This window comes from Jaculus jaculus, chromosome 4 (assembly GCF_020740685.1).
Source record: "Jaculus jaculus isolate mJacJac1 chromosome 4, mJacJac1.mat.Y.cur, whole genome shotgun sequence".
Lineage (NCBI taxonomy): Eukaryota > Metazoa > Chordata > Mammalia > Rodentia > Dipodidae > Jaculus > Jaculus jaculus.
Window position 1 is genome coordinate 85,949,834 of NC_059105.1, and position 12,519 is coordinate 85,962,352.

General features: G+C 37.0%; 1 protein-coding gene across 1 annotated transcript in view; it reads right to left on the reverse strand.

The window, feature by feature from the left end:
• The window catches only part of Galnt13 (polypeptide N-acetylgalactosaminyltransferase 13), a 519,646-nt gene that overhangs the window by 165,830 nt on the left and 341,297 nt on the right, over nucleotides 1-12,519 (reverse strand). The gene's annotated exons all lie outside the window — the stretch shown is intronic.

Below are 12,519 nucleotides of genomic sequence, written 5' to 3' on the forward strand. Positions count from 1 at the left end.
CTTTCATTTTCATAAGTTGTGAATCTGTGTATTCAACCAACTATGGATTAAAAACACAGGAAAAATTCCATCACCAAATATGTACAGTTACAAACTTTGCCCTTACCACTATTCCTGTGGAATGCATGGTAATAACTATTCTATTATATATATATATATATATCTCCACTAGAGATGATGTAAAGTACTCCAAATGATATGCATAAGATTATATGCAAATACAATGTGACCTTATATAAAGGATTTGAATATCCACAAAGTTTGGTACTCTTCGGTCATACTTAGAAACAATCAGCCTATATAGTCCAGGCATAATGAGGAATGTCTGAGTACACACACACACACACACACACACACACACACACACGCACACAAATACTACATATGCAAACACATTTATTAACCATATGCTATAAAATTTTTATCATAGAAAAATCTAATAGTTATATAGAATTTGAAGAACTTGGTTTTAGGGTATAACTATTATAGTTTTTGATAAGTTTAATTTAAGAATTCCCTTTTCACTTGCCCCCATTAGTTTTTTATAGATCTTTGTATTAGTTTAATTTTTTTTTTGAAAAAAAGAAAACTTAAGAAAAAGTTTTGACAACTCACCTCACAAGTAATGTTTATCTTGCAATGGGGCTACTCTAGGGCTTATGAGGCATTTAAATTTTACCACAAGATGGATGGTATATTATATTCAACTATGGCTTTCATATTTTTTAAACAATCTATTCTTTGTCATTTTTAACTGTTTGAATATACTAAGCTAGAAGAAAAGAGGTTCAAGTCAAACACTGAAATACTAAACAATAGAAAGTAATTGGATTCTCCATACTCCTCAGAAGACAAACATTTTATTAAAGTAAGTATTTAGTAGTATCTAACTCATTCATCCTTGCAGCATGAAATTTAGAAATTTGTACCCATTTTACAATTACATACATTATACTCTCCTTTCCTTAAAATGAAGTTGAACTTTCTCCTGCCAGAGACAAATCAATATTAAAAGATCAATTTAGATTATATTGCTTATATCTTGTAAGGATGCCACTAATTTAGTCATTACCTGGCTGTTTTTCTGAAACATTAGTCATACCCTCTCACTAATTATGTCTCTACTTAAATTCTTTCATCTAAAATCACCCATTTTTAATATCTGAAATATGAGATAATAAAAAGGAAATAGAGAGCACAATAATTTATTAGTTGTTCTATGTCTATATCCAATATATCTCATTTTTGCCCCACTTCTCTGTAAAATACCATACAATACAATATATTTTATAGACACATGTCATTTGTCTTCAAATATGTCCATTTATTTTTCTACCCATTGTCAAACTTTTCTCATTCTGGCACTTCCCTCAATATTGTTATGGTGAAAGTGAGAAATGTCTATATAGATATTATATTTGCACTTTCCATTCCCTCTTGCTGCTCCACTGTTTATTCATTTTTCACTTATATTGCCCTTTAAATGTTGGTCACTCTTTCTCCCCATACATTTCCAAGTATTCTCATGCATCCATTATTGCAAATAGGATCTGAATCCTGACACCCTCAATATTTGAATCTTAACACATACCACTCATCTAGAACTCAGACTTGTATAGGCTAACCTTTAAATGTCATACTTATACTTTCAGAAATATCCAAGTATGATAGCTCACAGAGCAACATTTTAGTCAGCCCTCCTCCATCAATCTGGCCTTATTTTCTTCCAGGATTTTATTATATTGTCAGTTCTATCACTTCCCCAAATGGTCAGCAAAAATAAATAATAAGGTAAAACCAAGCTCAGTGTTATCATTGTTTTCTCTCTTCTTCACTCACATGTAATCCAGAATATATACCCAGATAGTATTGTGTGTAAATATTTCTCTGAATAGCCACATGCTCTGGCTGCTATAATACAATATCACAAACATGGGCTTCAAGCTATGGGTTTAGTGGAGCATGGATTCATCCATAATCCACTCTCTGTTTTTAATGCTATCTGTATCTCTTGTCTATCAGTTATAATACATTCTTCATTGTCTTGCTGGTCCAACTATTACTTTCCTGTAATTGTGTTTGTTCTAAGAGAATAGAAAGGTCTTTTAAAAATGATATCATTTCACTTTGCTCCCCCAGTTAAATCTTCAGTGGTTTCTCAGTGAATTGTAAATATAAACAAAATATTCAGAATCCATCACTCCAGTCCTCAGTCAGTACCTCTATAAATAATATGGTGCCATTTGCTTTTTGTCCTATCCTAACATTATGTTACATACTTTTTTGTAACCAAAAGCCTCAATACCAGTACAGTCTGAACATGCCTGGCCTTCTGTCATCTCTCCATGTTTGCTGCCTCTTTGATTCTCATCTCAGCTATGGCATCACTTCCTCAGAGGTCATCTCTAATTTCCACACATACTATTTTTTTCTCTAATATCACCCTGCTATACACACACACACACACACACACACACACACACACACACACACATTTGCCTACCACAACATGTAATGTATTTATGTCTCGCTATATATGGCTTTACTCTTCCACTTATAATGTAGGCTCTAAAAAAGCAAAATGAATACTTAGTCATTCTTTTAGTTCTTAGAATTAAATAAAATGGTATATATTTAGTAGATGTCACAATTAACTGGGTAAAGGGACAAATAGAAACTTCAAATTAATTATGAAATAACATTTAAAAAGTACCTCTGCAAGAATGATGATATTTGGTATATTTGCAATGAATTTTAGTTTTAATTTTGGAAATACTTTAAGAATATTTTATTTAATTACTTACAAGCACAGAGAGAGAAAGAAGAGAGACAGATAGAGACAATGGGTGTGCCAGGGCCTTCAGCCACTACAAATGAACTACAGATACATGTGCTACTTTGTGCATCTGCCTTTAGTCTCAACACGGGATGCCAAGGTAGGGGGATTTCTGCGAGTTTGAGAACACCCGTAATACGGTACCATAGCAGTTAAAAAAGTATCCTACATATACAAAAGATCATTCTCCCCTGATTTTTCTCACCTGAAACATGGTAATAAAATAAATTCTTGACCAACCTAAACTGAAAATCATTCATATGACCCTCATTCTCAAGTGTCCTGCCCTATGCCCTGAAGCCAACAACTATCTGAACCAATCTGGCCAAATCTCTCTTTCCTTGTACCCTGTTTTTAGTCCATTAGTACATAAAATTAGTCTACTCATTCTTCTTCATGACTGGTCATTTCTTGGTGATGCTAAAAACAAAAACGCATAGTATTCCATAGGCCTTTTAGTCATTATTTTTGAACATTCCCTTGTCATATAGCACTGTAAAAATAAGTTTGTTATGTTTCCCACTTATTAGTATATCATTTACTATAGGCTTAGGTATTGTATACCTGATGATTAGTGTGGAAAATGTAGTATTTTCCTCCCACTATACTCTGAACATGGACACACAGCAGAGAATGAAATCATTTGAATTTTTTTGTAAGATTTAGTTCTAATGGTCTCTATCCTTTTTCTCTTAATAAACAAAGTTGGGGATTTATGGAAGTCCTTATTTGATGTTATCCTTCCTAACTGCAATGAGATTTTGAATGCATAAGTATAGGCATAAAATGTCCAATAATGGTTGTGGACTTATAAGACAGAAGGAAAATCTTCCCTTCTCTTTTGACTTTTGAAATTAAAGCAACACTTCAAAATACCTCAGAGTTTTACTAGAAATGCTGACCACTGTTTTCTAACTCTCACAGATTCCTGACCACTGACTCAGAGTAATGTGAAAACTTCTCCTATTAGCCCCTCAAGTATGTTTAAAAAACACATAGCACATTTTTAAAGTAAAGCCTTATCCCCTCCCAAGTTTGTATAAAAATTAAAAGATCACATAGAAATGTATAACCATATGTGATAGTTAAGATGTTGTCAACTTGATCTGTTTAGTAATCCACAGAAATTCCTATTGGATGGGTCTTGGAGATTGCTTCCAGGAAGGATTAACTGAAGGAGGAAGTCCTTCCTCCAGAGTGAGCCCTTCCCCTAGAGCAGGCAGCCTCACCCATAGGGGGACTTCATATAAGGAAGGTCTGGGTGAAGAGAGACCTTCTTCCCACTTGGCTGCTGGAGCTGCTTGCTGTCTTCCAGTGTGGAATGAAGACCAGCAGGGAATGAAGGCCAGCGTCAACTCTGAAGATCAGAGTGGATTGAAACCCAGTGGCTCCTCAGGAAGCCTCAGGACCTTCTGGCGCCATCTGCAATGCTGGATCAAGACTTCTTAGGCATCTGGCCACGTGGACTGAGCAGCTACCAGGTTCCTTGATTCTTGCACCTGCAACTGTTATTGGACTACTCTAAACTAATCCAATAATTCCCTTTTTGAAATAATTCATTCTAGCAGTTCTGTTCCTTTACAGAACCCTGACTAATATAGATTTTGGTACTAGAAGTGGTTGTAGAGAAACAAAATTGTTAAGGATGGATCTCTCTAGTGGGCTTGGTGCTATTAGGGGATGGCTTTCCAACTTCAATGCTACTAAAGGCCCCACTGGTGATAAGGAGAGCACTTTTGCTGGAAATAAGGAGGGCACTAATAATCCATGGTATGAATTATTTAAAGAACTCTGTGAGATAGATGTATTTGGTGATCCGGAGTCATGTCTTGTGAAGAGCAAGGAATTTAGTGACTCTGTTTTTAAAACATTTGAATATTTGTGGAAAAGAAAGACAAATGATGAGGCTGGTTGGTTGCTTTTAGCATCTCTGGAGAAACTAGTAAAGAAACAGCAGAAGCTCAAAAAGGGAAATTCCAAGCTTAAAACCCACATACATGACCTCAAGGTTTCTACACGTGCCCTCAAGGAGAGTCTCCTCTTTAGCCAAAATAAGGCTCAGATTGCAGAAAACCAAACTCAAGCTCTCATTGTGAGATTGGCTAACCTTCAATGTAAACTCAAATCCCAGCATCACCAGCTATCAGAAGTTAAAGTAAGGGAAATAATGGGATCCTGTGACTTGGTATGATGATGTGTGGGAAGACCACAAAGAACCTGGGGACATCAAAGTGTCAGATTCTGAAGAAGTTGTTTTGGATGAAGATATGATCTCTGCTCCCTTAGCAGCAGTTGTATCCCCACCTCTACACCCTGAAGTATTACCCTCCCCTGAGGGAATTAATCACTCTTTGCATGAGGAATCAGCCGGAGGTTCTGGTGCTTCATGGTCCCCACACATCTTTGCCTACAGGCCTATGACCAGATGGAAAGCTAGGTAGGCCCCTAAAGGTGAGATATAAAGTGTGACACAAGAACTCCTGAAGAACTTCAGGAGTTTTCTAACTTGCACAAGCAGAAGCATGGGGAATATGTGTGGGAATGGATTTTAAGGGTGGGATGATAGAGGAAGGAACATAAGATTAGATCAGGCTGAATTTACTGAAATAGGCCCATTCAGCAGAGATTTTAGATTTAACACTGCAACAATGTCTTCTGTCCCTGTGGTAGTTTGATTCAGGTGTCCCCCATAAACTTAGGTGTTCTGAATGCTAGATTCCCAGCTGATGGATATTTGGGAATTAATGCCTCCTGGAGGGAGTGTACTGTTGGGGGCGGGCTTATGGGTATTAAAACCAGTTTCCCCTTGCCAGTGTTTGGCACACTCTCCTGTTCCTGTTGTTGACCTTATGTTGGCCAGGGGGTGATGTCCACCCTCTGCTCATGCCATCGTTTTCCCCTGCCATCATGGAGATTCCCCTTGAGCCTGTAAGCCAAATAAACCTCTTTTTCCCAGAAGCTGCTCTTGGTTGGGTGATTTCTACGAGCAATGCGAACCGGGCTGCAACAGTTCCCAAACATGCACCTATGGCATCATGGGATGTGCCCTATGATCAATAGAATGAGGAGGAGAGGACTAGGGCATGGTTTAAAGATGGTTCAGCACATTATTAAGGCACCTCCCAGAAGTGAACAGCTGCAGCATTACAGCCCCCTTTTGGGACTACTCTGAAGGACTGTGGTGAAGGGAAGTCGTTACAATGTACAGAACTTTGGGCAGTTCATATGGTTGTGCATTTTTCTTGGAAAGAAAAATGGCCAGATGTGTGGTTATACACTGATTCATGGGCTGTGGCCAATGGTTTGGCTGGATGGTCTGAGACTAGGAAGGAGCACAGTTAGGCCTGGAGGCAAAGATGTGTGGGGACCATGAAGCACCAGCACCTCCTGCTGATTCCTCATGCAAAGAGTGATTAATTCCCTCAGGGGAGGGTAATACTTCAGGGTGTAGAGGTGGGGATACAACTGCCGCTAAGGGAGCAGAGATCATATCTTCATCCAAAACAACTTCTTCAGTGAGAAGGACATTTGGGGAAGGTGTATGTGGACAGAACTCTCTGAATGTGTAGAAGATATAAAGATACTTGTGTCCTGTGTTAATGCTCATCAGAAAGTGACCTCATTGGCAGATGACTTTAATAATCAAGTAGATAAGCTGACCTGCTCAGTGACAGTTGTCAACCTATTTCCTCAGCCACCCCTGCCATTGCCCAATGGACCCATGAACAAAGTGGCCATGGTGGTAGAGGTACAGGCTATAAATGGGCCCAACAACATGGACTTCATGGGTCCAAGAGTCAAGTGGTGGAAACGGGAATGGTCCCACTTACCATCACACCAAGTGACCCATTAGCTAAAGTTTTGCTTCCTGTTCCTGCAACCTTATGCTTTGCTGGCCTACAAGTCTTGGTTCTAAAGCAGGGAGTGCTTTTGTCAGGAGACACAAAGAACATTCTATTGAACTGGAAGCTAAGACTTCCCCCTAGTCATTTTGGGGTCCTAATGCCCCTTAGTGAACAGGCTGAGGAAGGAGTTACAGTGATAGGAGGCATGATTGATCCAGATTACAAGGGGGAAAATTGGACTGCTCCTCCATAATGGAGGTAAGGAAGGTCAGGAGTGCAGGAGATCCTTTAGCATGTCTCTTAGTGTTACCATGCCCTGTTATCAAAGTCAATGGATGATTGCAACAACCCAATAGAAGTAGTGTGATAAATGGCCCAGATCCCTCAGAAATGAAAGTATGGATCACCCCTCCAGGTAAAGAACCAAGACCTGCTGAGGTGCTTGCTGAAGGTGGAGGAAATTCAGAATGGGTAGTAGAAGAAGGCAATTACAAATGCCAGCTAAGGCCATGTGGCCAGTTACAGAAATGAGGATTATCATTGTAATGTTTCTGTCCTGCCTTGATACACAGTGTTTGTACCTATCTACAGCAATATTAAGATTATATCACTAGCTATCTGTTGGATTTATATTAGACCTATTCTATTAGAGACTAATCTTTGTGTTGGGGGAAGATTTTGCAGTTCCTGTTTTACACGGGACAGTTATACCATGTTAGGCAGAATTATGAGCTTGTTACTGTTTTCATTTGGAAATTAAGTATGATGTAAGGAGATATGATTTGGTGTCAAGTTGACAAGGGGTGGGCTTGTGATAGTTAAGGTATTGTCAACTTGATCTATTTAGTAATCCACAGAAATACCTTTCAGGTGGGTCTTGGAGGTTGCTTCCAGGAAGGGTCAAATAAAGGAGGAAGTCCTTCCCCCAGAGTGAGCCTTCCACCAGACTGAACAGCATGCTCAGAGGGGGACTTCATCTAAGGAAGCTCTGGTTGAAGAGAGACCTTCTTCCCACTTGACTGCCAGAGCTCCATATATATAATACAATACATATATACTACTTAGAGTGATATCTGGTAATAATAATACTATGTTAATATAAAACATTAGTTGCCTGAAACCCAGTCCTATAAAGAGGTGCAGAGAACAAGGATTCAGAAGCAAGCTATGGTATCAGTAACAGACTTCATGTCAAAATGAGAACTGGCAGAAGAGTGATGGAACAGGATGCCTGATATTCTAATCTAGCCACTACAGAGAAGCACCATTCTCCCCCTGCAGGGAAACACAAGGACATATAAACATACATGTACCACAGACACACACTTGATTACTTCCACACAAGAAAAAATAACTAATCAAATATTGATGATAGTTGCCATTTGTCTTGTGTTTTATTTGTGTGTAATAGAAAATAAAAACTGTTCATTGCAAATTACATAGTTAAATCTTACATGTGGAAAGAACTCAAGTTGTGTGAAGTCAGTCATGACCTTGGTAATTTCCCTCAGAATGCTTTCAGTAAATATTTATGAAAGAAGGTAGAAGAAGAAAGAATAAACAAAGAAAAAAGTATAATGATTAATAAGACTTTGTATATCAGGTGTGATGGGCACATATCTTGTAATGTCAGTACTCTGACAGCTGAGGCATAAGGATCATGAGTTTGAGATCAACCTGAGCTATATAGTGAGACTCTATCTCAAAAAGCAAATAGCAAAATCAGAAACAAAAGCACAAAGTATGAAACAACCAAATACTCTATTGTTTGTCACTACTGATGTATACTCATGAAAATTATGTTGTCTCTGAAGCCTTATTTTTTTCACTGAAACAAAAGAATGATAAACTACTTTGAACACCATGATGGGATAGTATCAAACACCATACCTGAAACTTGATATAAGGACAAATAAAATTATTTCTTGCATATCATTTAGGTATTGTTGTTGTTGCTCTGTAGTCTATTAGCTCATTCTTGTTTTTATAAAGGAAACATTTTAATATTGAATATTGCTATTCTTTAAAAATTATAATATCAATGTCTAGGGTGTTAGGTACACATTGATGAGATTAAAAGAGTAGTCAATTAGCTTCCAATTACAATACCACATTTTGTTCTCAGAAATTATTTTACAATATCTGAACAAGCAGTAAAACCTGAATAAAACATTTTGTACTTTCTACAGGAGCAAGTGATGTTCAGACTACTTTGTTCTATTCAACATATCTGATTGTGCTTGCCTTGGTTTCCAATAGATTAATATTTATGTATTTTATCTCTGTCAAGTAAATTGGACCATGTATACAAAAGAAACAGTTCTTTTATTCACAGAGAATTGAAGCTATTTCCTTGTCTTTGTTCTGGAGTATTTTTATGAGTCTTTTGGTGGTCAGAGGTTGTTAATCAAACTGAAAATGCCCATTTCTTATTTGATCATGTACTTGACTTTGTTCCCACTTCCAGGAGATAATTAATGATTTACCTTATCTTTTTAATTTTCTTTCTTGGCACTGACCTCAGTGACATTTAAATAAGGTCCATAAAATTTATAAAGATCTGGTTTTGGTACATCATGGTTACAGTTTCTGCATTCAGGAGGCTGAGGTAGGAGGATCCTGGGCTACAGAGTGAACTCCAGGATAGCCGGGACTATGAGTATGAGACCTTGTCTCACAAAAAAAAAAAAAAAGAAAAAAAGAAACAAATTTCATACACTAAACCTGCCAATTTCATTTCAAGTATTAGTATTGTTTCCAATTTAATAACTCGATTGTCAAATTCATGTAGTTGATTGCTTTTAAAATAATTTTTATTTGATTCCCTAATCCATATGTATAGTATCTCTGGCATGGAGCTAATGTCTATGATAGCTACAGTGATAAAAGCAAACATTGCTACATAATGGAGGCCACAAGGCTTAATCATTATAATGTAGTGTTCAGTTCTTGAGATACTGAGAAGATATCTCAGCTCTGACACTTACCAACTGTGTGGTACACAGTACTTCATCGTTCTATGCTTCAGGTTTCAGGAAATGAAATATGAATAACAGGATGTAAACCAGGGGGATGTTGTGAAAGCCAAGGTCAACCAGCACATGTTAAGACATTTCAATTTACTTTGAACACAGGTTTGGACAAAATAAGAGGGATGTATTAAGAAATTATGGAAATAATCCAAGAACTAAATGATAATAATAATGAAATAGAGATTTGTGCTATAACCTGATATAATTTATGAAATTAGAATTATGAATTACTGGATTGCTTCTCTTAACTACTATGTCCTCACTAATTTTCTCAGCATACGTGGGTTTTAGTTCTGTAAATAATCATTGCACTAGCTTTCAGTAACTTCAGTTTTTACTGGTTAATAAGTGTCTACCTCTATAACAGCTAGATGAGTTCTTAGTTGTGGATTCTAAAATTGCTAAATATTCATATATGGCTATAGGATGGGGTTTCATAGATACACATTTGAAAAGTCTATATATTATTTATATATATTAGTCTTACATTCCCAACCACATGATCGCTGAGAAGTGTCATATTTTATTGTATAAAATTTAAATACAATTTATCTATAGCTATAAAAAGAACATTTAAAGACCAGTAAATACTCAATCTAAATTTATTTTAGCATATTTGTGTTCACAGTTCATATTGATTAATTCATTAATTGATTCCCTAGTCCATAAATACAGTATCTCTGACATAGAGCCAATGTCTGATAGCTACAGTGATAGTATATTGGTGTACAGAAATAAAGAGAATTGTATAATTCATTCAAAATGTTTTTATCAACCATACAGTTGATTTGGGAGTTATACCTTTTGCTTTCTTTGTACTGGTAAAAAACAAAACAATGAAAAAAAAACAACCAAAAAACAAAAAACAAAGGTTGATGACAAATTCTTCAACTCTTAACAAAGTGTACAAAGAATACAAAAGCCTCCATTATATCTAGAGGGTATTTTGATGGTCGAAAATTGGTACTAACATAAGAGGTAAGAAATCTCTCTCAAAACTGGAGGTTCAGTAGGTATTTTCACTTTGTTCTTAGCATGAAATGTACAGGTGTTCATCATAGTTATTTTCATTGGGGAATGTATACTTTGTGTGGTTGCATCTGGGTCTATTTTTTGCTTTACTTACAACAGGACATTCACATGGCTTTTAAGACACTGGTAAACATATCTCATATTGATTTTGTAAATCAGCTTATGTGTTGGAGGCAAGTTTTTGCTATGTAGCTTAGGCTGGCCTCCATTCATGAGCTGCTTGCTTCTGTCATAGGCATTTACCACCACACCTGACTCTGGAGTCAGTGAGGAAATTATTTTAAGAGAAGGATCCATCTCTCTGAATCTGCAGTGGCCTTTTGGTTGAGTTGTAGTCAGATTCACATTGCTGGGAGAAGTCACCCAATGAAGAGCAAAAACAGGTTTATTTTGGCTGACAGGCTTGAAAGGGAAGCTCCATATTGGCAGAGAAAAACAGTGGCATGTGCAGAGGGTTGACATTACCCCCAGGCCAAAATCAGGTGGACAATAAAAGCAGGAGAGTGTGCCAAACACTGGCAAGGGAACACTGGCTATAATACCCATAAGCCACCCCCAATAATACACTGCCTCTAAGAGGCCTTAATTCCCAAATCTCCATCAGCTGGGAATCTAGCATTCAGAACAGTTTATGGGGGACACCTGACCCAAACCACCACAGGTGGTCACTTTGCAGAGATCATCACAAAGATCCAGGATGACATTACTGGCAAACATAATTGCCCATGCTAAGCTTGTAACACTGTACTACTGAGCTACCACTGTACTGCAGCCTAGTCCAATCTAATGCTTTTGTATAGAAGGTTTAATTTTATAGAAAAGAAAGCTTTAGTTTTGAAATGCTAAGAGCAGATTCTGGTATTGAAACTGGCAAAAAAAAAAAAATGATTGCAGAATTTGGAGTAAGTAAATAACTGTTGAATACCCTCACAAATCGAGATGTAGGGCTGAAGAGGTGGTTCACTTGTTGAATGCACTTCCTGTACAAGCATGAGATCCTGAGAGGGCCTCAGATCACCTTAGTTCAGATCTCCAGAACTCATATAGTATAGCTAGATGGGGTATGAAGGCCTATAATCCCCATTCAGAAAGGAAGCAGGAACATAGGAATTGTTGAAGCTTCCAAAAAGAGAAAAAATACACATGCATGAAACATTACACACATGCATGGGAAAGAAAAATAAAATTCAGATTTAAAAGAAGGTCAAGTAAGTTTGAAGATGGCTAAGATTTGGTGATACTGATGATGACAGATGATGCTGTCAAACTTACTATGCGACAATATACTTTCCACTCACCATGAGGACATTTCTATTTTGGAAAGATCACATAATGAGGACATTACTGAATATGGAAGTGCATCTCTGTAATTTCAGAACTCAGAAGGTTAAAGGTGGAAGACTACAATTCAGTCAGTCTGGACACAAACAGAGTTCAAGTCTAGTATCAATTACACAGTGAGACCAGGTTAAAAAAAAAAAAAAACCTGTCAAACTAAATGAATAAACAAGTAACACCAAGGAAAGAAAGCAACTATTTTGTATGGAAGGAGGATTATTCAAGTCATAAGCATATATTAAGGTAATTGATATTAGATGTAAGCAAGGTTGAATTGAAAACACATCAAGCTATGCATTATCAAACTATGGGTCTCATTCCTACATGGGATAGCAAACCACAATATGGGCTCATATAATATTTGGCAACAGGTTCCAAATGCATAATGTTCAAGAATTTATGCATAATCAAATGGATCCAATAATCAAACTAATCC